At 41.4% G+C, this 26416-nt stretch overlaps 1 protein-coding gene and 1 long non-coding RNA gene across 2 annotated transcripts in view; one reads left to right on the top strand and one right to left on the bottom strand.

The window, feature by feature from the left end:
* MKLN1 (muskelin 1) overlaps positions 1-26416 on the top strand; it is a 357649-nt gene that overhangs the window by 119170 nt on the left and 212063 nt on the right. The window lies entirely within an intron of this gene.
* LOC115851683 (uncharacterized) overlaps positions 1-26416 on the bottom strand; it is a 59436-nt gene that overhangs the window by 6092 nt on the left and 26928 nt on the right. The window contains exons 2-5 of the long non-coding RNA XR_009565264.1: positions 18759-18903; positions 12689-12875; positions 5575-5659; positions 4646-4776 (exon numbers count right to left, since the gene is read on the bottom strand). This is a non-coding gene — a long non-coding RNA (uncharacterized lncRNA). The remainder of the gene's footprint in view (positions 1-4645; positions 4777-5574; positions 5660-12688; positions 12876-18758; positions 18904-26416) is intronic.

Here is a 26416-nt window from a genome sequence, read left to right as displayed (position 1 = left end):
AAATGGAAGAATAGGTTATTGATTTGAGATCTTTTTCTTTCTTTTTTTTCTTCAATATAGGCATCTACAGCTATAAATTTCTTTCTAGGTACTACTTTGGTACATTCCATAAATTTTGGTATGTTTTGCTTCCATTTTCATTCATCACAAAGTATGTTCTAATTTCCTTTGTAATCTCTTTTTTGACCTATCAGTTATCAGGAGTGAATTGTTTAATATCCACATATTTGTGAATTTACCAAATTTCCTTGTCCTACTGATTCTGATTTATTTCCATTGTGGTCAGAAGTCATGTTTTGTATAACTTCAAATCTTTTAAATTTATTAGGGCTTGTCTTATAATCTAGAATATAACCTATCCTGGAGAATAGTCTATATTCATCTGAGAAGAATGTGTATTTTGCTGTTGGTGGTTGGAGCATTTTATAGATGTCTGTTAGGTCTAACTGGTTTATAGTTTTGTTACAAACTGAATAATACACTGTCATAATTATTCATTAATATAATCTTATGTCATTTTTTAAGGTTGAGAAAAGAAAGGAAAGCAAGTTACATTTAGAGTTTTTTATATCACCTTCTTATTTACCAATTATGGTTCTCTTCGTTTGTTCCTGCAGATTTGAGTTACCATCTTGTAACTCATTTCTTATTCCACTACAGCTTTGTTCCCACCCACCTCCATTGTGCTGTCATTATCAAATATGTTCTTTTATACAACTGCTTTCTAGATCATTTAAGAGAAAAAAGGGAGAAAAATATATATTGATATACTGTGTTTTATAATTACATAATTATATTTACTAGTGCTCTTTGGTTTTTTGTGTGGATTTGAGTCAGCTTGAAGAACTTCCTTGTTTCTTGTAACTCTAGCTAGCAGTGAATTCTCTCAGATTTTGTTTATCTGGGATTGTCTCTGTTTCACTTTCATTTTTGAGAAATAGTTTACTGGATAAAAGATTCCTATTTGACAGGGATTTTCCCCTCAGCATTTTGAATATGGCATCTCACTGCTTTCTAGCCTCCATTGTTTCTGGTGAGAAGTCAGTTATTAGTCTTATTTGGGTTCCCTTGTTTGTGATGTGTTGGGTTTTTTTCTTGCTGTTTTCTAGATATTCACTTTCAACATTTTTACTATGTGTCTGAATGTGGATCTCTTTGTGTTTATTTTACTTGGGATTAGTTGAGCTTCTTGGATGTGTAGATTAATGTTTTTCATCAAATTTCAGAAGTTTTCAGCCATTATTTCTCCTTCTTCTTCTTTTTTTTTTTTTTTTTTTTTTTTGCAGTACGCGGAACTCTCACTGTTGTGGCCTCTCCTGTTGCGGAGCACAGGCTCCAGACGCGCAAGCTCAGCGGCCATGGCTCACGGGCCCAGCCGCTCCGCGGCACGTGGGATCTTCCCAGACCGGGGCACGAACCCGCGTCCCCTGCATCGGCAGGCGGACTCTCAACCACTGCGCCACCAGGGAAGCCCTCAGCCATTATTTCTTTAAATATTTTTCTGCTCCTCTCTTTCTCTTTCTCCTTCTGGTACTCCCATTGTGCATGTATTGATGTGCTTAATGATTCTCACATTCCTCTGAAGTTCTGTTCATATTTCTTCATCCTCTTTTCTCTCTGTTTTTGAGATCAAATAATATCTATCTATCATCTATCTTTCTATCTTCAAGTTTGCTGCTTCTTTCTTCTACCAGTTCAAATATACTGCTGAGCCCCTCTAGTGAATTTTTTTTCTATTATCACAGTTTTCAAGTTCAGGATATCCATTAGGTTCTTTTAAAAACAATAATAATTTCCATCTCTTTATTGATTATCTTATGAGAGATTGTTACCCTTCCTTCTTTTGATTCTTTAAGCATGGTTTTCTTCAGTTCTTTCAATATATTTATGATAGCTGCTTTGAAGTCTTTGTCTGCTAAGTTGGATATCTGGGCCCTCTCACAGGGAGCTTCTGTTGATGGCTTTTTTCCTCCTGTGTATGGGTCACATCATACTTTCCTGTTTCTTTGAATGTCTCATAATTTTTTTGTTGAAAACTGGACATTTTAGATAATATATTGTAGCAGGTCTGGATACTGATCCCCTCATTCTTCTGAACTGTTCAGAATTTGGGTTCTGAACAAGTATGATATGAAGACTAAATTGGAAGTGAATTTGAGGTAAAGGTACTGATAGATCACCCCTGACCAGATGAAAACTTCATAGAGAATCTCTGAGAACCATCTCCCTTATGCACTCCAAGCACAGAATACCAGCAGATACTGATAAAAATAAACCACTAAACCAGGTATCAGGAAACAAGGGTACTAAATCTTAGCTCTCTTCTTGGATTTCAGCGTAAGCCAGTCAGCCTCTTCTGGGCCCCAGTTCCCTGGAATAGCATATTGTGTTCAAGTATTTGTCTCACCGCTGGTCCCCAAATAGGGCATGTAGTTTAGATTGTATTTATGGTGGAGTGATTTTCACTAAATCTTCCCTATTCTTTTTCCATCCTGCTGTTTCCTGTGACTGACATCATGCATCTGGGAAGTATCTGCCTGGGCTTTGAGAGTTATTGCTACTTTGGATTTGTGAACTGCAGATTGAGTCTCGTCTAATAAGCATCATGTTCTAAACATCTTGAACTTGTTGGATGAAGAAAGGAAATCACAAAGTTTATCCCTACCCTCACTAAATGTTTTAATTTGTGAAAGAAAAGGCAGTAGGAAACTTGGAATTTCCGGCTCTGATCTTTTGGTCCTAGTCTACTGTTCCAAGCCAGAATCATGTCTCATCCTCCCCAGGCACTATTATTTTTGGTCACTTAAAATGAAGTTGTTCCTAGACAATTCATCTTCCAGCTATCTTTGGAACAAAGTTTGCCTCCAATAAGATCTTTACAAGGGCCTGTGGCCCTGACTTACTTTTTACTGACTTCTTAATAAGCCTGCCACAAGCCATTTGAATACCTTGGAGATCAAGATTAGTAAGTCCCATCAGTCATTAAGGTGGTTAAAATTGGTCTCCCTCCAGATATTAGGTTTAACAAGCTCACCCACAGGGCGAGAACTCTTTGGCCAAAAAACCCCAGATCTAAATTGAAAGCGACTGACCAAATCAAGATAGAGCTAGTTTTCTTACTTGCAGCAGCCAAACTATTGTCCTGACTGGTAGGCAGAGTTTTCACAGCACAATAAAGTTGTTAAAAACATTTGGGGCCCAATAGGGAATCATTGCTTAATGGTTATAGAGTTTTTGTTTTGGATGATGGTAAAGTTTTAGAAAGAGATAGTGGTAACGGTTACACAAAATTATGTAAATACTTAATGCCACCGAATTGTACATTTAAAAATGTCAAAATAGGGGCTTTGTTTAGTATTAAGGGTTGGTGAAGATGTGGAGAAATTGGAATCTTCATACATTCCTCATAGGAATGTAAAATGATACACCACTTTGGAAATCTGTCTGGCAGCTCCTCAAAAGACTATAACATAGAGTTACTATATAACCCAGCAACCCCTCTCCTACATATACAACCAAAAGAAATGAAAATATATGTCCACACAAAAACTGCACATGAATGGTCATAGCAGCAGTAGTCATAATAGTCTAAAATTAGAAACAGTCTGGAGAAGTTGATTTGCAAACTACGTTTCTGCTTCTCCATTCTTTGGCCATTGAATAAAGATTGTGCTGTTCCAGTCTCAAAAAAAAAAAAAAAAAAAAAGAGAGAGAGAGAGAGAAAGAGAGAAAACAACCCAAATGTCTATCAGCTAATGACTGGTTAAATAAAATATGGTATATCCATAAAATAGATGTTATTTGGCGATGAAAAGGAATGAAGTACTGCAACATGGATATAAACCTTGAAAACATTATGCTATGTGAAAAAGGCCTGATTCCATTTATATGAAATGTCCAGAAAAGCAAATCTATAGAGACAGAAAATAGAGTAGCAATTGCCTAATTGCTGAGGTTTGATAGAGGAGGTTAGGAGGAAATGGGGAGTGACTGCTAATGGGTACAAGGTTTCTTTTTGGGGGTGACAAAATATTCTAAAATTGATTGTGGTTATGTTTGCACAACTCTAAAAATACTAAAAAATTTTGAGCTGTATACTTTAAATGGGTGAATTGTATAGTATGTGATGTATATCTCAATAAAGCTGTTAGACATATATAGAAAGATGGATGATAGATAGATGGATAAATGGATGGATCGATAGATAGATAGATAAAGGCATTATTAGGACAAGGGATAAAAGAATGCCTAAACCCAGGCTTAGCCCAGGTACCACTGTTAGCCCTGACAGTTGAGTCAATAATAATGTAACATTTTGTTAATCGGGTTGCACCTAAAATGCTAATGCAGTGCTCTCTGTTAAACTGGCCTAGATCTCATAGCCAAGATAGAAGATTTAGGGGGCATTTTTCCTTGCCCTAAGCCCAAACCTGCGTCTTGCAATTTTATCACCCTCCACTGGGTGTGTAATAAGAGAGCAGTCGAGAGCATTTGAGAGAATGTAGGCTAACCAAATAGCTGAACTTCATGGTGTGAGGGAGAATTGCGCTCCTAACACTGAGGCCACCACGAAGGAGGAAAGAGAGGGAAGGAAAGGGATGGGGGAGAAGAAGGGGGATGCGAAAGGCCCAGTGACCCTACTCACCGTAAATGTGGATCTCTGCCTGCAATTAGAGTACTGTCTCCTCTTGCAGAATAGGAAGGAGAGGATAGAGAGAAGGTTGATGTTCCTGTCCTTGAAGCTTGTAGTCAGAGGAAGATTCCTGACAGAGATACCTATAGATATGTAGGTAGTGGAGAAGACAGGGTCAAACCAAACCTGAGCAGAATGCCTTAGTGAGTAAGAATGTTTCACAGTTCCATGAAAATCAAAGACCCATTGGAAGAAGCTGAGTAAGATTTTAACCCATAAGGAAATTGCAGAGTTATTAAAGCAATTTGTGTTTTATGGCAAGGTTACAATTGTTGGTATAAATGAAGTGCTTTGCAGATGTTATCAGGTATTTTAGGCAGGGGAAGCCATGCATTTACTGTATTAGTGCCTTGCGTGGTTCTTTTTTCAAAGTCTTCTTCCCTTCTCTTCTGAATGCATTTCTAGTCAGGGTACACTAAAGTTCTGTTCATGAAGAAAAATGAGGATGGAGATGAACTTCAAAACTGTATAGAAGAGATACAACCTAGTGACTTGCTTTATGGTGCGTAGTTTTGTAGAAGGAAAATGACCTGCAGTGTCTTTGGTGAAAACAATCCTTTTCCTCTCTGTTTAGCTCCCATAACTGCAACAGTTTGACCTTTCAGTGCAATTAAGCAGCCCAAACCCCAAGGAAGGACACAGGGGTAACAGGAAAGCCAGTTACAGCTGAGAGCAATGATTCTCTGTGCAGACTTCCTGCCCTCCCATTTTGGGTTGAAACTTTTTCTTCATCCTTTTGAACTTTCTCTTCAGCTGCTTTTCATATGTAACACCTCTATTAGGGTTATGTGACTCTGACCACCAACACTCTTCCTGTGCCACCCACCTCCTTACCCTGGAAAGTCTGGCCTACCAGAGAGCATCACCTTAGAGTAACTTACATTTCCAATTCAGATCTCCAGTCATCGTTTATGGTGTCTTATAGAAAGGTGATTTGTTCATGATTCCCTTCTTCTTTGCAAAATTCTAATACATAGAAAGAATCAGAATAATCAGTATAATGAACATCCAATATCTACCATCTAGATCAAACAATTGCTAAAATTTTTCCATATATTCTCCATTTTTCCTTTTTCTTCTTCTTTTTTTTGCTGAAGTAATTTAAAGCAAGTTACAGAAACATATATGTTTCCCCCCTAAATATTTCAACATTTATCTCTAAATAATAAACACATCTTTATCAGGTAAATACAATTCCATTCTCACACTTCACATGATTCCTACAATTTCTCAATAGCATGTAATATCCACCCACATTCAAATATTCCCTACTTGTTCCCATAATCTCTTTTTAAAAAACATGTGGTAAAATATGCATATTGTAAAATTTTCCATTTTAAGTGTCCAGTTCAGTGGCATTGTCTATTCACAATATTGTGTAATCACCACCACGATTTCCAGAACCTTTTCGTTATGCCGAACAAACTCTATACCCTTTAAGAATAACTCTCCATTTCCCCCTCCTCCCAAATGACTTTTAAAGATGGTTAATTCAAACATATTTTATTTGGTTGTTATGTTTCTTAAGGCTCCTAATCTAGACCTGTCTCCTCACACCATACCCACATGCATTTTATTTTCATGACATTGACTTCTTTTTTGGGGGGCGGCGGTTAGAATGCAAGTTTTATTTTTGAATCCCCATTGAAATAAATATGTTAATCTTTGAAAAATATTTGGTTATATGCCACTAAAATTATCCCTAGAGCCCCCGGTGATAGTCGTGCCCCATTCTGGAAAATACTACCATAGGGAATTACTGGAGGTACCCTGGGGAGGTAGGATGAGGCCACTGTTTGTTGAGCAAAAGTCATCTGTGTCCCAGGTAAGCTGCCTGCTGCTGTTCACAATTCTCTGAGCCCCAGACCTACCAGCATATTTGATCTTATCTTCCCTGGCTGGCAACACTTTGGTGGCTCCCTATTCTCTTCTAGATAGAAGAGTAAATGCCTTAACATAACCTACAAGGTCCTTGGGGATCCTGGGATAGGCCTACCATGGCCCCATCAGGCTGGTGAAGAGAGGGAGACAAGAGACAGGGAGGATCCCCTGGAGGAAGTGACATCTGAGCTGAAGTCTAACCGATTTATGGAGAGAACGAGGTGATGGTGGTGAAGAGCTTTTTTAGGTAGAAGGAACAGCATGTGCAAATTTCCTGAGGCAGGAAGGAACAATGTGCATGTGAGCACCTGAAAGAGGCACTAGAGGAAGAGTCAGGGAGAGGAGTTTGCAGGGGCCAGACCCTGCCTGCAGTCCCTGGAGGCATCACGAGCATTGTGATCTCAATGCTGTGCCTTACAAGGAGCCATTTAGAGCTTCAAGAACAGTGACTTCAGTTACTTGAATAACAAATACTTTTTGAACACCTACTTCAGGTGGAGCACAGGGGATTTTAATAGAACAAGACTCTCATGGTCCCTGCCATCAGGAAACTTATATTCTTTTAAAAACAAAAGTTATACATATGCATGGTTTAAAGAAATAACAAGTATTATAAGGTTTTCTATGAAACCAGAAGGCAGTGCACTACCTGTTCCCCCATTTCCACTTTTGCAGAGGCATCCATTTTCAACTCTTTTAGCTGACTGTATTTTGGATTTATCTCCATTATCTCTAAGTAATCTTTTTTTTTTGGATTTTTGAATTTTATTTATTTTTTATACAGCAGGTTCTTATTAGTTATCTATTTTGTACATATTAGTGTATATATGTCAATCCCAATCTCCCAGTTCATCCCACCACCTCCCAACCCCCCCACCCCCCATTGACATTGACTTTTTGACGATTCTGGGCTAATTGTTCTGCAGAATGTCCCACCTGCGGGATTTGTCTGTTTTCTCATGGTGTTGTTAAACTTGTTCTTCTGTCCTCTGTATTTCTTGTAAGCTCAAAGTTAGATCAAGGCTTGATAGGAATCAGGTTAAACATTTTGGTAAGAATTCTTCATAGGGTAATGCCGTATACTTCCTACTGCCTCGTATTAGGTCCTACGTAATGTCTGGTTGTCTCACTACTAATGAAGTGAGTAATACTGATCACTGGGTGAAGGTGATGACAGCCTATTTAAAAATGGGTTTTTTTAAATGGGAACTTGACTACTTGCACTGTTTTAAAATGATTATCCCTACTTTGAATGTTCAGATAAAGGGGCTCTGAGTTGTTGCCTGGCACCTAGGAGACAGCATTTATCCTGTGTAAAGGATAAGAGGATTAAGACTGAGGCTTTGTCCTCTTTAGGGAGTAGATGCAGGAGTTCATGTTTATCTCTGAGGGAGGTCAATCAGGGCAGAACGTTCTGGAATATGAAGTCTAGCAGAGACTGGGCCCAGAAGAAGGTACTCTGCAACTAGTCATTAGCCAGAATTTACCTATGAATAGACAGATCTTTTTGCTAACACTTCTTAAAGACAGTCAGAACATTTTGGGAGTTCAAATACGGAAGACGCTTTTATGGCATTTTTTTTTTTATGGCATTTTAAAATAACTCTCCCTTCACCTTCTATTCTCCCCCGTCCCCCGCCAAAAAAAAAAACCCACTTTAAACTCTAGAGTAAAAAATTAAGGAAGAGCATTTTCTTTGGATGCAGAATAGATGGATCTTTAGATGTTTCTTGAGTACTGTTTAAATTCTAGAGTGAGGAAAAAGTATGCATCTATTCTCTTTGGTTGATGTTTAACTCTTATCTTTTAGCTACAGTAAACTAAATAATCCATTGAAAATATAAGCAACTAGGTTACAGGATTTCATTATTAAAAATAAGAATTTGGGTTTCTAAGGAAAATGAGTTATTTTTTAAATCTCCAAATAGACACTCTCATTTTACAGCAATTAAGTACCCAAGTCAGTTAAACTTTGCTCAAGGTTGCCTTGTATTTCTGGATACCCAGAGGGGGTTTTTTTTGTTATTATTGCTTGTTTGTTTTTCATGTTTTTTTTGTTATTTTGTTTTTAAGCTATCACAAAGACAAGGGAGTTGTTGTGAATTTTCTGCATAGCAGGACAGAACTTAACCTTAGGATACTGGACTAACAGTTTTCATTTTACTACTGGAATTAGTAATATCCTTTTTCTCCATTTATACTGTAATTTTCAAAGATTCTGGCTTCCAAGTTACCAGTTGGGTAGGGGAGGTGGTAAAGGTCCCTTTGAGGAAATAGTTCTTCCACAATAGCACTGCTGGTGGACCTAGCAACCCTTGCCTATTACCTCCATTGGGGGTTACTATATTTGGTGGTGAAGACGTCACCACTAGCTACAAGAAAAGACAATGTAAACGGTCATCCATTCTTTTCCCTTTCTCTTCTTTTTTCCCCTCCTCTTTATACATATCCTCCCTTCTTTACTTCTTTTCTCTTCCTTCCTCCTCCTCCTTCTGCCTCTCTCCATGTCCCTCTCCCTCTTCACTCATTCTTCTTTTTTCTTCCCTTCTTTTGCCACTCATTCTAGATTGGCATACTTTAATGACTCCCCCGTTCCCACCAAATTTTGTGTTCCCGAAGGATTCCCTGCTTCACACCAGCCAGTGGTATGTCACTGAATACTCAATAGAATCAAAGGGGTGGGAGAATCCCAGAAGAGGAGGTCTGTGCCTGGATCTGTGTTCTGCACTCCCTCTGTCCAATTTCCATTTGTTTTGAACTGCCAGCTCCAGTTTCCATTCTGGTTTTCTGGGATCTCAGAGCTCTATAAGGATAGTAATGAAATTACTTGAACCATGTCCAATACTTCAAAAAAGCCTAGAAGACATATATATATATATATATATATACACATATATATATGTATATATATATATACTTTTTAAAAAAATTTATTTATATTTGGCTACGCTGGGTCTTCATTGTGGCGTGTGGGCTCTTTAGTTGTGGCCCACGGGCTCCAGAGTGTGAGGGCTCAGTAATTGTGGCCTGTGGGCTTAGTTGCCCCGCAGCATGTGGGATCTTAGTTCCCCTACCAGGGATCAAACCCACATCCCCTGCATTGGAAGGTGGATTCTTAACCACTGGACCACCAGGGAAGTCTAAGGACATTGTGTATTTATTCACAATAAAGCCTGAACAGATTGACTAAGTAATGCAAAGCTTCTTTATTCTTGTGGGGAGCAGGGGGTTGGAAGATGGGGGAGATTATGCCACACTAACTCATTGTAAAGACTGTATCTTCACAGTAAGAAGTTCTGGTTGGTTGTGTGTGTTGTCTATAGGGTAGAGAAAGTCTGTTGGAAAGAATGTGGGTATGGAGGTAAGACCAATCAGAGTTTAGTCTCTAGGGAGTTCCCTGGTGGCCTAGTGGTTAGGATTCCAGGCTTTCATTGTCATGGCCCAGGTTCAGTCCCTCGTCAGGGAACTGAGATCCCACAAGCCGTGCAGTATGGCCAAAAAAAATTTGAGTTTCTAGCAATAAGACTTGAGCTATTTATTTAACATCTCTGAACCTCAGTTTACTCATCTGTAAAATGGGGCTATTCATTTCTATTTTTCAGACTCTTTGAGGATTTTAGATGATCTATGTAAAGCACTCATTAATGCAATTCCTGGTACCTAATAAAAAGTTAATATATTTTCTTTATAAATGTGATTTATTTAGTAGTTAAAAATCTTTCAAAGCATATAGCTTTGGGGGAAAAAATGAGATCACTGACAGAAGAGGCTGGGAAGCACTCATATAACATAGTTCTACATGGCCACACAGATCCCTTAAGAACTCCTGCCAAGTCCTGAGGGCTCTGATTAGGGAATATACAAGGAGGTCGCACATCCTTTGTGTTAATCAACAGATCCTGTCTTGAGGGGGATACTCAGTTGCCTAACCATACCTTAGCAACATTTCCTTAAGCCCACCTGTTTGTCTGCTGGATTCCTACGTGATTTTGACATAGCTCTGGTGATGAGCTTCAAGAAGTACCAGGTCTGCTCATGGCTATCTCACTGTAGCCAGGGGTTTTAGGTGGGAAGACAAAGGAATGGAGCGCCTTGGGAAGATGGATAAAAGATGAAGTTTCAGGAAGAGATGAGGATCATCATAGCTTAGTTTGCACCCCTTGAATATAGGGCAGTAGAATATATTTCTTGAAAAGAAAAGTACTATCCCAAGACCGATTCTTTCATCTCAGCCCTAAGGGACTCTTACAAAAAATGAGACTTTCTCCTAAATCTCTTACTTCTTCATCCCCCTGGGCCCTAACTCTCTCCCAGTTCATCCCTCTCTCTCTGCACTCCCAGGATAGGGAGATCAATTGCCTCTTTCCTATAATGGGATTCGGTTTACAGGTAGAAGCTATCTAGCATTTTCTAGGACTCTTGTCCCAGGCCCCTGCTAAGTTTCACTTGGTACAGCATCTGCACAAAGATGAACTATAGAATCCAGCTTTTAAGCTTGGTGTTTCTGTTGAGCAGGCCAAATGACTTTGGAATACCCTGGTTTAAGCTGAATTTATCCCTTGTTATTTTAAAAGCTATAACAAGTTGTTTTTTAAAATGTTTTCAGTCAGCACATCTTTACTTATTGTCCTTAAGACCCGAGGCTACTTGAAGAAGGATTTAATTTCCAAAGTCTGATAAGTAAACAAAAGTTTCCCAATAACATCTTCAGGCAAGCACGAAAAGACCTCATTTTTTGCCCCAGTGCTTGGTTGGCTCCCCCATAATTGTCCATTAGTATTGGGCTCAACCAAACCTTGCATAATCACATAAGAAATATACCTTCGGGCTTCCCTGGTGGCGCAGTGGTTGAGAGTCCGCCTGCCAATGCAGGGGACACGGGTTCGTGCCCCGGTCTGGGAAGATCCCACGTGCCACAGAGCGGCTGGGCCCGTGAGCCATGGCCGCTGAGCCTGCGCGTCCGGAGCCTGTGCTCCGCAATGGGAGAGGCCACAACAGTGAGAGACCCACGTACCGCAAAAAAAAAAAAAAAAAAAAAAATATATATATATATATATACACCTTCAAACACAGTTACTAATTGATTTTTTCTTCTTCTTCTTAATTACTATGTTTAGCAAAAAGCAAAAGTAAAACAGGTTTTAAATGTGGTATTATCTGACTAGACCCTAAGCATATAAAATCAAACAGACTATATTGGGGGTTCATATGTTAACTATGGTCGGGAAATGGTTATTCACTGTTCTCCCAAGAGTTTGAAAACGTCCAGAAGGGACTGGTTAGATAAGCAGAGGCTCACATGCATGGCTTCAGCTCTGTGGGAATGTCTAAGTTTTAAAATTAACTCCAGAATCCCACTAAATGTGATATTCCCTGATGCTGAGCTTTGTCTCTGATACCTTCTTTTGTCTTGATCCTCTGTAGCTGTGGACTGAGACTCCCGAAATTCACCCTAGTCTCTCTTCCTACTTGTGACCAGGAAAAAAGTTGGGAAATAGGGTTGTGTTAGTCAAGATAGGCTAATTGTTATAACAAATGACTTCAATATAATGGTTTGGCCCAATAAAAATATATCGCTCTTGTCATAGTACGATATAGATTGGGAGGGGTGGGGAGGTATGGAATGTAGAGGTCAATCCTATGCAGTATTTCACGGTCTTCTTCCAAGATATGCTCTAGCTTCCTCTAGGTTTTCAGAATCCTCTCCATTCAGCCAGTGGGTGGGGAAAGAGCCTGCCGTGTATTGCACAGAAGGCTTTTCATGCACCAGACCTGGAACTGGCACCCATCACTTCCATCCATATCCTATTAGCCAGAACTCTGGCACATGGATCTGCCCAACTTCAAGAGAGGCTAGGAAGTTTAGTCTAGCTGTGTGCTGAGCTCATAGCAGTTTCTGCCACAAGGGGAGACAGACAGCTCCTCAGGGCAGGCCAATGGTTCCATGCTTGTATATCATCAAAGGTCTGCAAAATAAGTGTACCGTCCTATTTTTAGGTCACTTAATGCCTATACCTACCATTAACATCTTGGTCAGTTCCTAGAAAAAGTCCACCTGTCAAGATCAGCATCAACCTTGGTACCACCACAAATCAGTCCACACTGCAAACTTACTTGTTTATATTTAGGTCTTCCCAGGGTTTCAAGATACCTGGGCCAAGCCCATACAGAGGTTCTCATTGGAAGTTGCTTATGCACTTGCACTTTGTTCTGCTCGTCAGATGGTTCCCATGACAAAGTCTGGCAAGTAGTCCATTGGAAGCCATTTGTAATGTCTAATCCAAACTTTGTCACATGGGACCTATGAGGAGAATAAATGTGTTATAAACATTTGAAAAAGTGTCTCCATACCTCTTCAAAAACTATAAAAAACATGTTTTTGTCTCTTCTCAATCAGTGTATTTTTCAGTTGTCACGACTCTGTAATTGTCTGCACTCTTGCTTCCTGCTTCTCTCATTAACCAATTTACAAAGGCTATTTCATAGTGCAACCATTTTGGAGACATCCATTTCTCCTCATTTACTCACAGGCAACTATTGCCGTTGAGATTTTAGTTTCCTCCAATAATGTTTGTTCATCTTTTTTTAAAAAAAATAAATTTATTTATTTTATTTTATTTTATTTTTAGTTTTGGCTGTGTTGGGTCTTCGTTGCTGCATGCGGGCTTTCTCTAGTTGCAGTGAGCGGGGGCTACTCTTCGTTGTGGTGCGCAGGCTTCCCATTGCAGTGGCTTCTCTTGTTGCGGAGCACAGGCTCTAGGTGTACGGGCTTCTGTAGTTGTGGCTTGCAGGCTCTAGAGCACAGGCTCAGTAGTTGTGGCACACGGGCTTAGTTGCTCCGCAGCATGTGGGATCTTCCCGGACCAGGGCTCGAACCCGTGTCCCCTGCATTGGCAGGCGGATTCTTAACCACTGCGCCACCAGGGAAGACCTGTTCATCTTTAGTTATTTTTTTTTTGCGCGGTATGTGGACCTCTCACTGTTGTGGCCTCTCCCGTTGCAGAGCACAGGCTCCGGACGCGCAGGCTCAGCGGCCATGGCTCACGGGCCCAGCCGCTCTGCGGCATGTGGGATCTTCCCAGACCGTGACACGAACCCGTGTCCCCTGCATCGGCAGGTGGACTCTCAACCACTGCGCCACCAGGGAAGCCCTATCTTTTTATATAAAGAGGATGATGACATAGATTGTACAAGGTAATGATGGTAAAGTCCTGATTCTGTTCTGCTTTTCTAGTTGTAGTGTAAGTTTTCACCACCCCATCGACACTTTCCTCTTGCAATGTAAGACATGCACTTATTATATGGCTCATGGGATTAAGGGTGCAGTCTTCATTCATTTATTTATCCATTCATTCTTTCTGAAATAATTACTGAGTACCTACTGTGTGCCAGATAGTGTGCTAGATGCTGGAGTCAGAGCAAAGAACAATATGTATAAGGTCCCTACTCTCACGGAGCTTATGCAAGAGACAGACTCTAAGTAAATAATAATGCAAAATATTAATTATAATTGTAACATTTGTGTGGAAAGCTTATTTTCCTTTTAGCATTATGGATAATCTTGAATCACCAATAATTTTTGTTTGTTTTTTTTTAAAACTGAAGTCTTTGTTCCTCTGTAAAAACCCGCTTATTTTCCTTAGGGTAACAGTCATTCATTCACTGATAATATTCATCAATTCATTAAATATTATTGTAAAACTACTATTTACCAGGTACTATGCTAAGATTTCCAAATACAAAAATGAAAAGACGGGCTTCCCTGGTGGCGCAGTGGTTGAGAGTCCTCCTGCCGTTGCAGGGGACGCGGGTTCGTGCCCCGGTCCGGGAAGATCCCACATGCCGCGGAGCGGCTGGGCCCGTGAGCCAGGGCCGCTGAGCCTGCGCGTCCGGAGCCTGTGCTCCGCAACGGGAGAGGCCACAGCAGTGAGAGGCCCGCGTACCGCAAAAAAAAAAAAAAAAAAAAAAAATGAAAAGACAATATCCTTGCCCTCAAGGCTCATCGTCCAGACTGACATGCAAACCACAGAGTACATTATGTTAATTGTCATAATGGGGAAATGGGAAAAGTGCAGTGAGGCATAGGAAGAGGAGGACCTAGATCTTCCTACATAGGTCAGAGAAGACTTCACAAAGGAGGTAGCACTTGGACTGAGGTTTAAGGGGAATAAGACTTTGCTAAGAAGACAAATCAAGGAAGGGCATGAGATGGCTAGTTGACCATCAGAGACTCATGCTCTCCTTCCATAGCATCAACTTTTTCTGGGAATTGGCCCAACCAATTTCCAATCCCCTATACATCTAGGTGGAACTAGGTGATCCGTTCTCATTAATGGGATGTGAGCAGAAGTGATGTACATCATTTCTAGACCAGGTTAAGAAGTAGGTATGCCTTTGACTTCCCTGGTGGTGCACTGGTTAAGAATCCGCCTGCCAATGCAGGGGGCATGGGTTTGAGCCCTGGTCCTGGAAGATCCCACATGCTGCAAAACAACTAAGCCTGTGCGCCACAACTACTGAGCCTGCGCTCTAGAGCCCGCGAGCCACAACTACTGAAGCTCACGCACTGAGAGCCCGTGCTCCACAAAAAGAGAAGCCACCACAATGAAAAGCCTGTGCACTGCAATGAAGAGTAGACCCCGCTCACCGCAACTAGAGAAAGCCTGCACATAGCAACGAAGACCCAATGCAGCCAAAAAAAAGAAGTAGGTGTGCCTTTTCTTCCTTCTCTTTCCCAGCTGTTAGCTCTGGAAATAAAGGACTCTAAAGCTTAGAGAATGGCAGAGCTGCAAAATAGAAGGACCCTGGGTGGAAGGCAGCTTGCCAGACTGATCTGTTATATGACTAAGAAATAACATTCTAGCGCTTTAATGTACTGATATTATATAACTCGCTTGTTACAAGAGTGAGCTCTACCTTAATTAATATAAGGCAGTTCAAGCAAAGTGAACATTATGTGCAAAGGCTTACTGATGTAAGGTCTAGCACAGAGTACATACTCAGTAAGTATTTGAAATTGCAGGAAAAGTGTTATGGGGGAGTACAAATAGTCCATTATAGCCAGAGTATAAAATACATGATTGGTGGGAGTGAGAGGAGGGTGGCACAATAGATAGGCATGGGTTGATCTCAAAGAACCTTGAATGTCACGCTGAAGAATTCAGGTTTAATCTTGTGATAGGAAAGCCAATGAAGAACATTTAAAAGGTGAGAGGCAAGATCTCTGAGAAACACAACACCCAAGAAGCTGCTTTAATTTTCTTTAAATGTAAGATGCGAATCCAAAGATGAAAGATAGGATTTCAGAACCAGAAGACATCATGGTTTAGTCAAACCTCATTTAACAAATGAGGAAAGTGAGGTCCAGAGAAGTTAAGTACCTTTGCCAAGGTCACCCAGCTAAAATTGGGCAGAGCTGGGGACTAGAAGGCTAGTCTCTTATTGCCAGCCCTACAGCATTGCTCTTTCCACTGTGCCACAGTGCTTCAAAGCAGTTGAGACCAGCTGGTGTGCCTGTGTTTTCAGTTCCCTAATGAAGACATTGGGGATTTGGAGGCAGGGTATTTACCATGGAAGGTTGTCTTCTCTGTAATTCCTTATCTGGCTTGAACCACTATTTTGGACAAGGTCCATTTTTCAGCATCAGATTTCCCTAGAGGACAATTGGGAATGTGCTTAGTGGCCTGTAGGGTGCCCTTGCACTTTCTGAGCTTTTTGCGGGGAGGAGGAGAAGAAGGTAGCAGTGGTTTGAGCTCCTGGAAATGTTCCTGGTCCCTAGGCATCTGGGGAGTTGTTGGCCCTCTCAGTGACTCTGGTTTAGCCAGCCAGCTGACTGTCCTTCAGGGGTCACATCAAAACATCTTCGTCAGCTTGTCTCTTTAAAAGGTCAGCCCCTACGGCTGGCACTTTAATATCATTTTCTGTTCATCAGTTCATTACCTCTGGTTTTCATATATTGTTAAGCTGATTCATTATTCATTATCATTATTTTTACTCCTTGTGCCACCCAGAGCCATATGACATACATTTGCTTTTTAATAGCAAGTGGGGGCAAAAGGACAACTGTGCTGAGGCCAGTCTCAGGAAAGCATGACATGTGGCCTGACTTAAGGAGGACTGGGTAATATTGAATTATTTTACAACTGAGGAAGCCAGAGCACAGGTTGGGGGGCAGGGGAGGTCATTTATCCAAAAGTCCCCAAGAAATCTGGGGAAAAATACATTTCTTGATGTTTTTTTGTCTAGCATTTTATAATCTCCTCACTCCTCATCCTTTGGATGTATCCTGGTTTTCTCCCTTGCATGCTGCTCAGTTGATAGCGCAGATGGTTGGGATGAAGTATTAACAAAGATGAGACTGCTGCCTCAGTCCCTGAGGAGTGCCTTGGTGGCTCCCAAAGACAACGTCTAATGCAGTGGAAAGTGCTTGGGCTTTGAAGTCAAAGAGACATCAGCCACTGTCTAACTGTGAGACTTTGGGCAAGTTCTTAACATCTCTGAGCCTCAGTTTCCTTTTATGTGAAATGGGAAAATAATGCAAACTATGAAGGTGGTTGTAGGGATTAAATGAATGAACATACATAAAGCTTCTGTCTTGGTGCTGGGCACACAGTTGGCTCTTAACAAGTGTTATTTCCTTTTCAGGTCTCTGAGAAGTTCCTATTCTTTTCCTCAATCCCTATCCTGGTTTCTGGTCAAGATGTGAAATGAAACAAAAGAGTGAGCAGATGCAGACCGAAATACCACGTTGATTGCTGATAAAGTCTGTTTATTGTGAGAGATACTAAATACTAAATGAGTTTCAGAATTAGGTTGACTTGTTCACCCAGTCACAAGTAACATTTGACCAGGACAGGACTTCTCACGCTGGGAGGAGTGGGAGTAGGAAGGGGACCCTGCTCCCAGAGGAGCAGACCAAGGTGACACCCTCACTGTGGGCAGGTGATACCTAAGTGGAAGAAAGAAGGAGCTAAGCTGAGCCTGCCCTGTGTACTTCTCAATTCTCAAAGCAGATTAAGCCCCTCCGCTAAGGCAGAGGAATAAGAGAAGTAGACAGAAGCCAGAAGTGCCAAATGCCCACAAAGAAGGAAACCTCAGAAGCATCTCCCTCAGCATTTCCCTTCTCTTGTCCCCCTCCTCTCATTTTGTGCCGCTACTTTTTAGCCACCCTGCTCATGAAGGGCACAGCTGTCAGTACTGTGGGTAGCCTCAGAATACAAAAGGTTGGGAGAAAGGTGTGGGAGAGGGAGGGAGAGGTTGTGTTGAGTCATTAGTAGAGAAAGAGGGGTGGCCACATAAATCCAGAAAGAAAAGTCTAAGTTCAGAGTCAGGAGTTAGAGGTCTGAAGGGAGGGAGGATCAGTGTTCAGAGACCTGAACTAGACAGGAAGGCACTGCAGGAGCATAATCAGAATTTCTAGGGGTAGGGCAACACACTATGGCCAGATCCCAAGAGGACAAGTAGGCATCAGGGTTCCAACATATCTGACCTCTGAGTCCTAGAACCACATCTCCTGGAGATGACTCTCAATCCTAGCATTGGGTTATATACCCTCTACCTCAATTTTTTTTTTTCTTTTTTTTTTTGTGGTACATGGGCCTCTCACTGTTGTGGCCTCTCCCGTTGCGGAGCACAGGCTCCGGACGCACAGGCTCAGCAGCCATGGCTCACGGGCCCAGCCGCTCTGCGGCATTTGGGATCTTCCCGGACCAGGGCACAAACCCGTGACCCCTGCATCGGCAGGCGGACTCTCAACCACTGCGCCACCAGGGAAGCCCTACCTCAATTTTTAATCTTTAAAATATAAGCATATCTTGTGATTATAAAACTAATACATGCTCACTTTGGAAAATTCAGAAATACAGAGAGATATAAAGAAAAAACCAAAAATAACCCCAAATCTCATCACAAAGAAAAACTAATATTAACTTTAGCTATATTTCTATTCAGTCTTTCTTCTATGCATATCGTTATACAGATAAGGTGATTTTATCTATACTTGTTAAATTTGCATGCAGAATTTTTAACTTAATATTATAATATAATCACTTCCCCATGTTATTAAAAGTTCTCAGTAATTAACATCATTTAAAATGACATTTACCCTGGTTTTAAGCACATCTGGATCAATCTCTACCAATTTATGAAAATCCCGTGGGTCTGGAGGAACCTTCTAAATGTTTACCTTCTTTTGGGTTGGTGAATAGGGCATTCTCCAAGGCCAGGGCTCTATGGGGCCTGTGCATGGTAACTACTACACGGTACTTGATCTTCTGGAGAGTTCTCATATTTCTAGCAATTGATGACATGATTGATCAGAAGATGCCACCCTGCAAAATATAATAATTCAAAGCATAGGCCTTTCTTATACAACACATCATTGTTACACACTCAAAAGAACCACTGTATTATTTTGCTATGGCTGCCATAACAAAATACCACAGACTGGGTGGTTTAAACAACAGAAATTTATTTTCTCACAGTGCTGGAGGCTAAAAGTCCAAGATCAAGGTGTCAGCAGGTCTGGTTTCTCTGAGGCCTCTCTCCTTAGCATGCATGTGGCTGCCTTCTTGCTGTGTCCTCAGATGTTCTTTTCTCTGGGCATGGCTGATCCTGGTGTCTCGCTGGGTATGTTGAATTAGGGCCCACCTTAAAGACCTCATTTTAACTTAACCTCTTTAAAGACCTTATCTACAATATATAGTCTTTCATGAACAGCTTCTTTCACTTAGCATAATGTTTTCAAGGTTCATCCATGTTGTAGCGTACATCAGTACTTCATTCTTTTTCATGGCTGAAAATATTCCATTGTATGGATATACCACATTTTGTTTATCCATTCATCAACTTATGGACATGGGTTGTCTCACTTTTAACCACTGTAAATAATACTGCTATGAATGTTCATCTATAAGCTTTTGTGTGGAGGTATGTTTTCATTTCTCTTGAGTAGATGCCTAGGAGTGGAATTGATGAGTATTATGGTAATTCCATGTTTAGAATTTTGAGAAACTAACAAACTATTTTCCAAAGTTTTACATGCGTCATTTTACATGCCCACCAACAATATATGAGCGTTCCAATTTCTCTATATCCTTACCAACACCTGTTATTGTCTGTTTTTATTATAGCCATCCTTGTGGGTATGAAGAGGTATCTCATCGTGGCTTTGACTTGCATTTCCCTAATGACTAGTGATGTTGAGTATCTCTTCTTGTGCATATTGGCAATTTGTACAATTTTTTTTGAGGAATGTTTATTCAAATTCCTTGCCCATGATTTAACTGTGCTGTCTTTTTATTATTGAGTCGTAATATCTTTTTATATATTCTGGATATAAGTTCCTTGTCAATATACAATTTGCAAAGATTTTCTCCAATTCTGTGGGTAGTCTTCTTACTTTCTTGATGGCGTCCTGTGAAGCACAAAAGTTTTTAAATTTTTTTTTTTTTTTTTTTTGCGGTACGCGGGCCTCTCACCGCTGTGGCCTCTCCCGTTGCAGAGCACAGGCTCCGGACGCGCAGGCTCAGCGGCCACGGCCCAAGGGCCCAGCCGCTCCGCGACATGTGGGATATTCCCCGACTGGGGCACGAACCCGTGTCCCCTGCATCGGCAGGTGGACTCTCAACCAGTGCGCCACCAGGGAAGCCCCAAAAGTTTTTAAAGTTCAATTTATCTATGTTTTTCTTTTGTCACATCTGCTTTTGGCAACATATCTAAGAAACCATTGCCATATCCAAGGTCATAAACATTTACTATGTTTTCTCCTAGGAGTTTTGTAGTTTAGCTCTTAATTTAGGCCTATGATCCATTTTGAGTTAATTTATTTGTATGGTGTAAAGTGTAGCCCAACTTCATTCTTTTGCATGTGGATAGCCAGTTGTCTCAGCACCACTTATTGAAAAAACTACTCTTTCCCTATTGAATTGTCTTGGGTCCCTTGTCAAAAAATCAACTGACCATATACATGAGGGTTTACTTCTGGACACTCAATTCTATTCCAGTGGTCTAAACATGTATCCTTATGCCTTAGACCTTGATTATTGTAGTTTCATTGTAGATTATGAAATCAGGAAATGAGCATCTTCCAAATTTGTTCTTCCTCTTCAAAAGTGTTTTGGTTATTCTGGGTTACATTTCCATATAAAATGTAGCATCAGCTTGTCAATTTATGCAAAAAAGAAAGATAGAAAGAGCGATAGGATCTGGATAGCATTGCCTTGAATTTCATTTTCTGAATTTTCATTGCTAGTGTATAGAAATACAACTGATTTTTGTATATTGCTCTTATATCCTGCCACATTTCTGAACTCGTTTTATCTTATTTTCTTAATCACGATGCTTTACTGCTTACTCTATGTGTTAGATAGTATAGAAAATACAAAAATGAACAAGATATGGTTCCTGTTCTGAAGAAGCTTATAGCCTAATTCAAGAAATAAGACATAAAACTACTGAGTGAATAATAGCCTGTTTCAGCAACGTACAGGAAAGTACAGAATTACCAAGTGAACACTACAAATAATTAGAGCTCTAGCAAAGTGCAGGGAGTAGAGAGACAATTAAAAGTTGGAGAGGTCCGGAAAAAACAGAGTAGAAAGGATCTGAAGGCTCACTGATAATGAGCCATTCCCATAAACAAACTTTTAATTTCAGTAACCCTAAAAATCTCAAGAGATCCTTCTGCTATGGATGACCCTCTGAGTTACCAGTGGAACATATATGCACTATCCAGATTTAATAAATTATAACAACTTGCCATATTTGCTTAAATTAAACTATAAATACAGTAAGTTCCCTACATACGAACCTTCAAGTTGCGAACTTTCAAAGACGCGATCACGCATTCACATGTCCGATCACGTAAGTTAGTTCACATGTCTGGCGTACATTGTCGTGTGTGTCCATCCTCTACAAGTGGTTGTGCTTCTGTGTACTTTACTGTACAGTATTGTATAGTGTACAGTAGTACAATATCTTTATTTCAAGCCCAGGATGTCCGGGAGCAAGCGTAAAAGCAGCAGTGATGTAGCTCGTACTGCTAAGAAGCGTCAGAAATTGGAGGCCCAGAGAAAGGATGAAGAGAGACAAGAGGAAGAAGAAGTAACTGAAGAACTGAAGAGATTCATGGCGCAGGAAATGGCAAGGGTCTTTATTTGAGGAGACAATGTTAATTTTTGAGGCACAGGACTGGAATGTAGAACGGGACAAGAAGGTTGAAGCAGCCGTTCAGAATGCAATCCAGTGCTACCATGTCATCTATGATGAGAAAAAAAGAGCTACGACCCAGACATCACTGGATTGTCTTTTCAAGAGAGTAGAAAGAATTGAATCCAGCAAGGAACCAGAACCTGTGCCATCAACATCAGGAGTGAGTGAAATTGCAGCTTGCCCTCCGTCTCCTATTGCTGACGATCCTTCAGCTCTGCCATCTCCCCCCTCCTCTCCCTCCTCCAGTCAGTAAGTCTCCTTGCCTGTTCACTCGATGCCAGCCCGTGTGCCAGCTGTTGTACTATACTACTGTACTTTTCAAGGTAAACCTATGACAGTACAGTACTATATAGCCGATTGTATTAGTTGAGTACCTAGGCTAACTTTGTTGGGTTTACAAACAAATTGGACTTACAAACACGCTCTTGAAACGGAACTCGTTCATATGTAGGGGACTGTTGGTAAAACATTTTAGTTACAAAAAAAAGCCCTTCCATCCCATCTTTCCTCAGAGATAACCAATCTCTTGAAGATGGTGGAAATCCTTCCCACATATGCTTTTATATTTTTACTAGACAATATGTTTTGGATGTTTGAACATGTATATAAATAGTGTACGTATTTTTCTGAAACTTTTTTTTTCAACATCATGTTTTTAAGATTTATCCATGTGACACTTGTAGAGCTAGTCCATTCTATAATATAGTAATAGTATACTATATAGTACTGCAATAGACCAATAGCATAAATATTCTAGAATCTATTCTATGGATGGATATTTGATATGTCTAGTTCTTTGCTATTTCAAATCATGATGTAATTAATATTCTGGTGTATGCTTCCTTGGGCGCATGTTTGAGAGTTCTGCTGGAGAATATATCTAGAACAGAAATTGTTAGGGAATAGAATGTGCACATTCTCAACTTTACTAGATTGCTCTCTACTCTCCGCAGTAGCTGAACTACTTTTTACTCCCATCAATGATATGTGAGAATTTCTCTCATCCTATATTCTAACCAACACTGTCAAGTTTTTAAAAAAATATACATATCTGGGTCCTATTTTCATAGATCCTGTTAGGGTAGCTCTGGAGTGTGGTTTGAAACAGGCCACAGGTGATACTGAAACACAAATGAATGGGGGTTATGAATGAATTCATATCATTGAGATCATCAGCTCGTATGTATGTATACACAATCTAATACACTGGTATGTGAGTTGGTATGGTGAAAGTGCCCTAGCACTTTGTTGGTAACATCTATGTTGGCTGCATTTAGATCCTTGAAGATAGGTAGAGAAGTACCAACCGCCTAACATACCTTGCAGATGTGTTTTGAATCAAACAGGGGTATGTGATTGACCAGTCCACTGGCTGGTACTTAATCTAAAGTCCCACCTTTGCCAGCTGGGCTGATGGGGGACAATGCTGGCTTTCTGGGAGCTGTCATGCCTCTTCCTAGGTGCATGGCTGGGTGCCAGTAGTTGGGACTTGCCTGCGTGCCATTGCTTAGGGCAGGGTGCGTGTCAGCGACGTCTGCCAGCCCGCTGGGTGGTGTCACTGTATGGAGCACTTGTGGCTTTTTCAAAGCCCTGAGGAATCTGAGAAGCAAGTGAGGGAATGCTGCATGAAAACAAAAGGCAGTGGAAAGAGTGACCAGCCAGCAGGCTCCAGCAGGTTAGAACGCTCTGTTCTTGTTATTACTGCTTCATGAAAATGCCGCCAGCTTCCTGGCAAGGTCTGGAAGGTGAAGGGCTTCTTGAGGAAACAAGGACAAGTGATGTGTACTTCTGGTTGCCCAGCTTCCTAATTTTCCAGTGGAAGCTGCAGGGTGAGGATGAGGTCTCAGAGGCCCAGCAGGGCTGGGCTGGGAGAGAAGTTGGGCCATGCCCCAGACAGAGCTGTTCCTCAAGGAGCCATCTGAATGTCAGCCTAGGGGAGGACAGAGGGCTTCAGCCATAATCCCCATTCAAGGGGGCTTTGCCATAAAGAAGTGCCTCCTGGTTTGGGGCAGTAAGACCAGGGAGTGCTCTCATTCCTCACCTGCTTTCCTCAGAGCTATTCATGCCCTGGTATCACACACTCTCACAGCATGGCCTGCCTCAATTTTCAGAAATGAGGGAGAAGCTCAGGTAAAGGTAAGAGTTTTCATTAACTCATTATTGGATGGCTACTTGGACTCATCATTATTGGGCCTGTCAGAAGTCAACCTCTGCTTTCCCTCCTGATAATCTCCTGTCAGTGACATATAAAATATCTAGCTGTGGGACTTCCCTGGTGGTGGCAGTGGTTAAGAACCCACCTGGTCTGGGAAGATCCCACATGCCGTGGAACAACTAAGCCCGTGCACCACAACTACTGAGCCTGTACTCTAGAGCCTATGAGCCACAACTACTGAGCCCATGTGCTGCAACTACTGAAGCCCACGCACCTAGAGCCCGTGCTCTGCAACAAGAGAAGCCGCTGCAATGAGAAGCCTGCGCACCGCGCACCACAACCAACAGTAGCCCCCGCTCATGGCAACTAGAGAGAAAAGCTGGCGCACAACAACGAAGACCCGACGAAGCCAAAAATTAAATTATTACAAAAAATATCTAGGTGCAAAATAGGGAAGTACTCGGCATTCTCTTCCTCTCTTAAAAAGTAGCTATGAGGGGCTTCCCTGGGCTTCCCTGGTGGCGCAGTGGTTGAGCGTCTGCCTGCCGATGCGGGGGACGCGGGTTCGTGCCCTGGTCCGGGAGGATCCCACATGCCGCGGAGCGGCTGGGCCCGTGAGCTGTGGCCGCTGAGCCTGCGCGTCCGTGGCCTGTGCTCCGCAACGGGAGAGGCCACAACGGTGAGAGGCCCGCGTACCGCAAAAAAAAAAAAAAAAAGTAGCTATGAGGATAATGAATAAAAATAGGTCTTTGTGGATACAATAGGGCTGAACTGAGGGTGTGGTTTGCTTGGCAACAGCTCAAGCAAAGTTACCTCTCCTGGTCCCCAAATGCTCTTGACTTTGCTCTGCCTGATAAAGTCCTAAAAGACCAGCTTGAATGTGATGTTTTTTGGTGAAACCTTCTATCAATAGAGTTAATCATTCCCTTCCTTCTGGTCCCATAGCATCAAGTTTTTATAAAAAGCATTAATCATGTTGTGTGACAACTACTAACTTGGAATTACATCTTATTCTATGTGCTTGTGTGTGTGTGTGTGTCTCCCCAGCATTTATGGACTGTACTTTAACATAATAGTCCTTTTTTTTTTTGGCCGCGTTGTGTCTTCGCTGTTGCACACGGGCTTTCTCTTGTTGCGGAGCACGGGCTCTAGGTGCGCAGGCTTCAGTAGTTGTGGCACGCGGGCTCTAGAGCGCAGGCTCAGTAATTGTGGCGCACAGGCTTTGTTGCTCCGCGGCATGTGGGATCTTCCCGGACTGGGCCTCGAACCCGTGTCCCTTAACACTGCGTCACCAGGGAAGCCCCAAACATAATAGTCCTTCGATAAATATTTACTGGAGGAATCAAAGTTCCTGAGAAAACACCAATACTGAGCTTTTATATCTTCTTAATTATCCCCTGCCTTTTCCTCCTTGGGGTGAAACTCCAAGCCTTTTTAGCTCCACATGGAACAGAGGACACACTAAAACCAAACTTTTTTTTTTTTAAAGGATTTGCTCCAGCAGGAATGGGTGTTTCAGATATATCATTCTGTTACAGGTACAGAAATTGTTTCCAGGGAACACTGCCATTATTATCTCTGAAAGGCAAGTCAGTGGACATTGTTATTTTCCATTTACAGATGGACAAATGGAGGCTTTCTTGCTCATTTACCAATTACAGAATGTGCACTCTGTTCAAAGTACTGTGCTAGGATTTTCATGGGATACAAAGATGTGTAAGACAAGTTTCGTGTTCTAAAGGAGAATGTTATAATCTGGTTAGGAGGAAAAGATATTTGTATGCGAAAGTAACTATAACTTGGGATCATTTTATTTGAACTATATGAGTGGTCCAAAAAGAAGTACCATAGGGAATACAGAAGGTAGGCAAAAGAATTTTCAGCCAAGGTGATCAGGGATATCATTGTGGTCAACATGGCACTTGAGATGAATAGATTTTGTGCTGGTTATTCTCCATTTGGCTCCTGTATTTGTTTCCTGTGACTGCTGTAACAAATTACGAAACTGGGTGGCTTAAAACAACAAAATTTTATTTTCTCAAAGTTCTGGAGGCCAGAAGTCTGAAATCAAGGTTTTGGCAGGGCCAGGATCCCTCCGAAGGCGCTAGGGGTGAAATCTGTTCCTTGTCTCTTCCAGCTTCTGATGGCTCCAGGCTTCCCTGGCTTGTGGCCACTTCACTCCAATCCTGATTCTATGGACACACTGCTTTCTCCTCTTCTCTCTCAGAACTCCCCTGCTTCTCTTTTATTAGGATATATGTGATTGAATTTAGGGCCCACCCACATAAACTAGGATACGCTCCTCCACTCAAGATGCTGAACTTAATCACATCTTTTGCCGTATAATATAATTTTCTCAGGTTCCAGGCAGTAGCCTGTGGACATTGTTTTTTTTTTTTTTTTTGAGGTGCCACTAGGTAGTCCGCGACAGCCTCCTATCCTCCTCTGCCCTGCTCTGTGCCCCGTGAGGCTGTTAT

The sequence above is a fragment of the Globicephala melas genome, chromosome 9 (assembly GCF_963455315.2).
Source record: "Globicephala melas chromosome 9, mGloMel1.2, whole genome shotgun sequence".
NCBI classification, from domain to species: Eukaryota; Metazoa; Chordata; class Mammalia; order Artiodactyla; family Delphinidae; genus Globicephala; species Globicephala melas.
The sequence above is the reverse complement of the archived record's forward strand: the minus strand, read 5'-3'. Positions and strand labels throughout refer to the sequence as shown.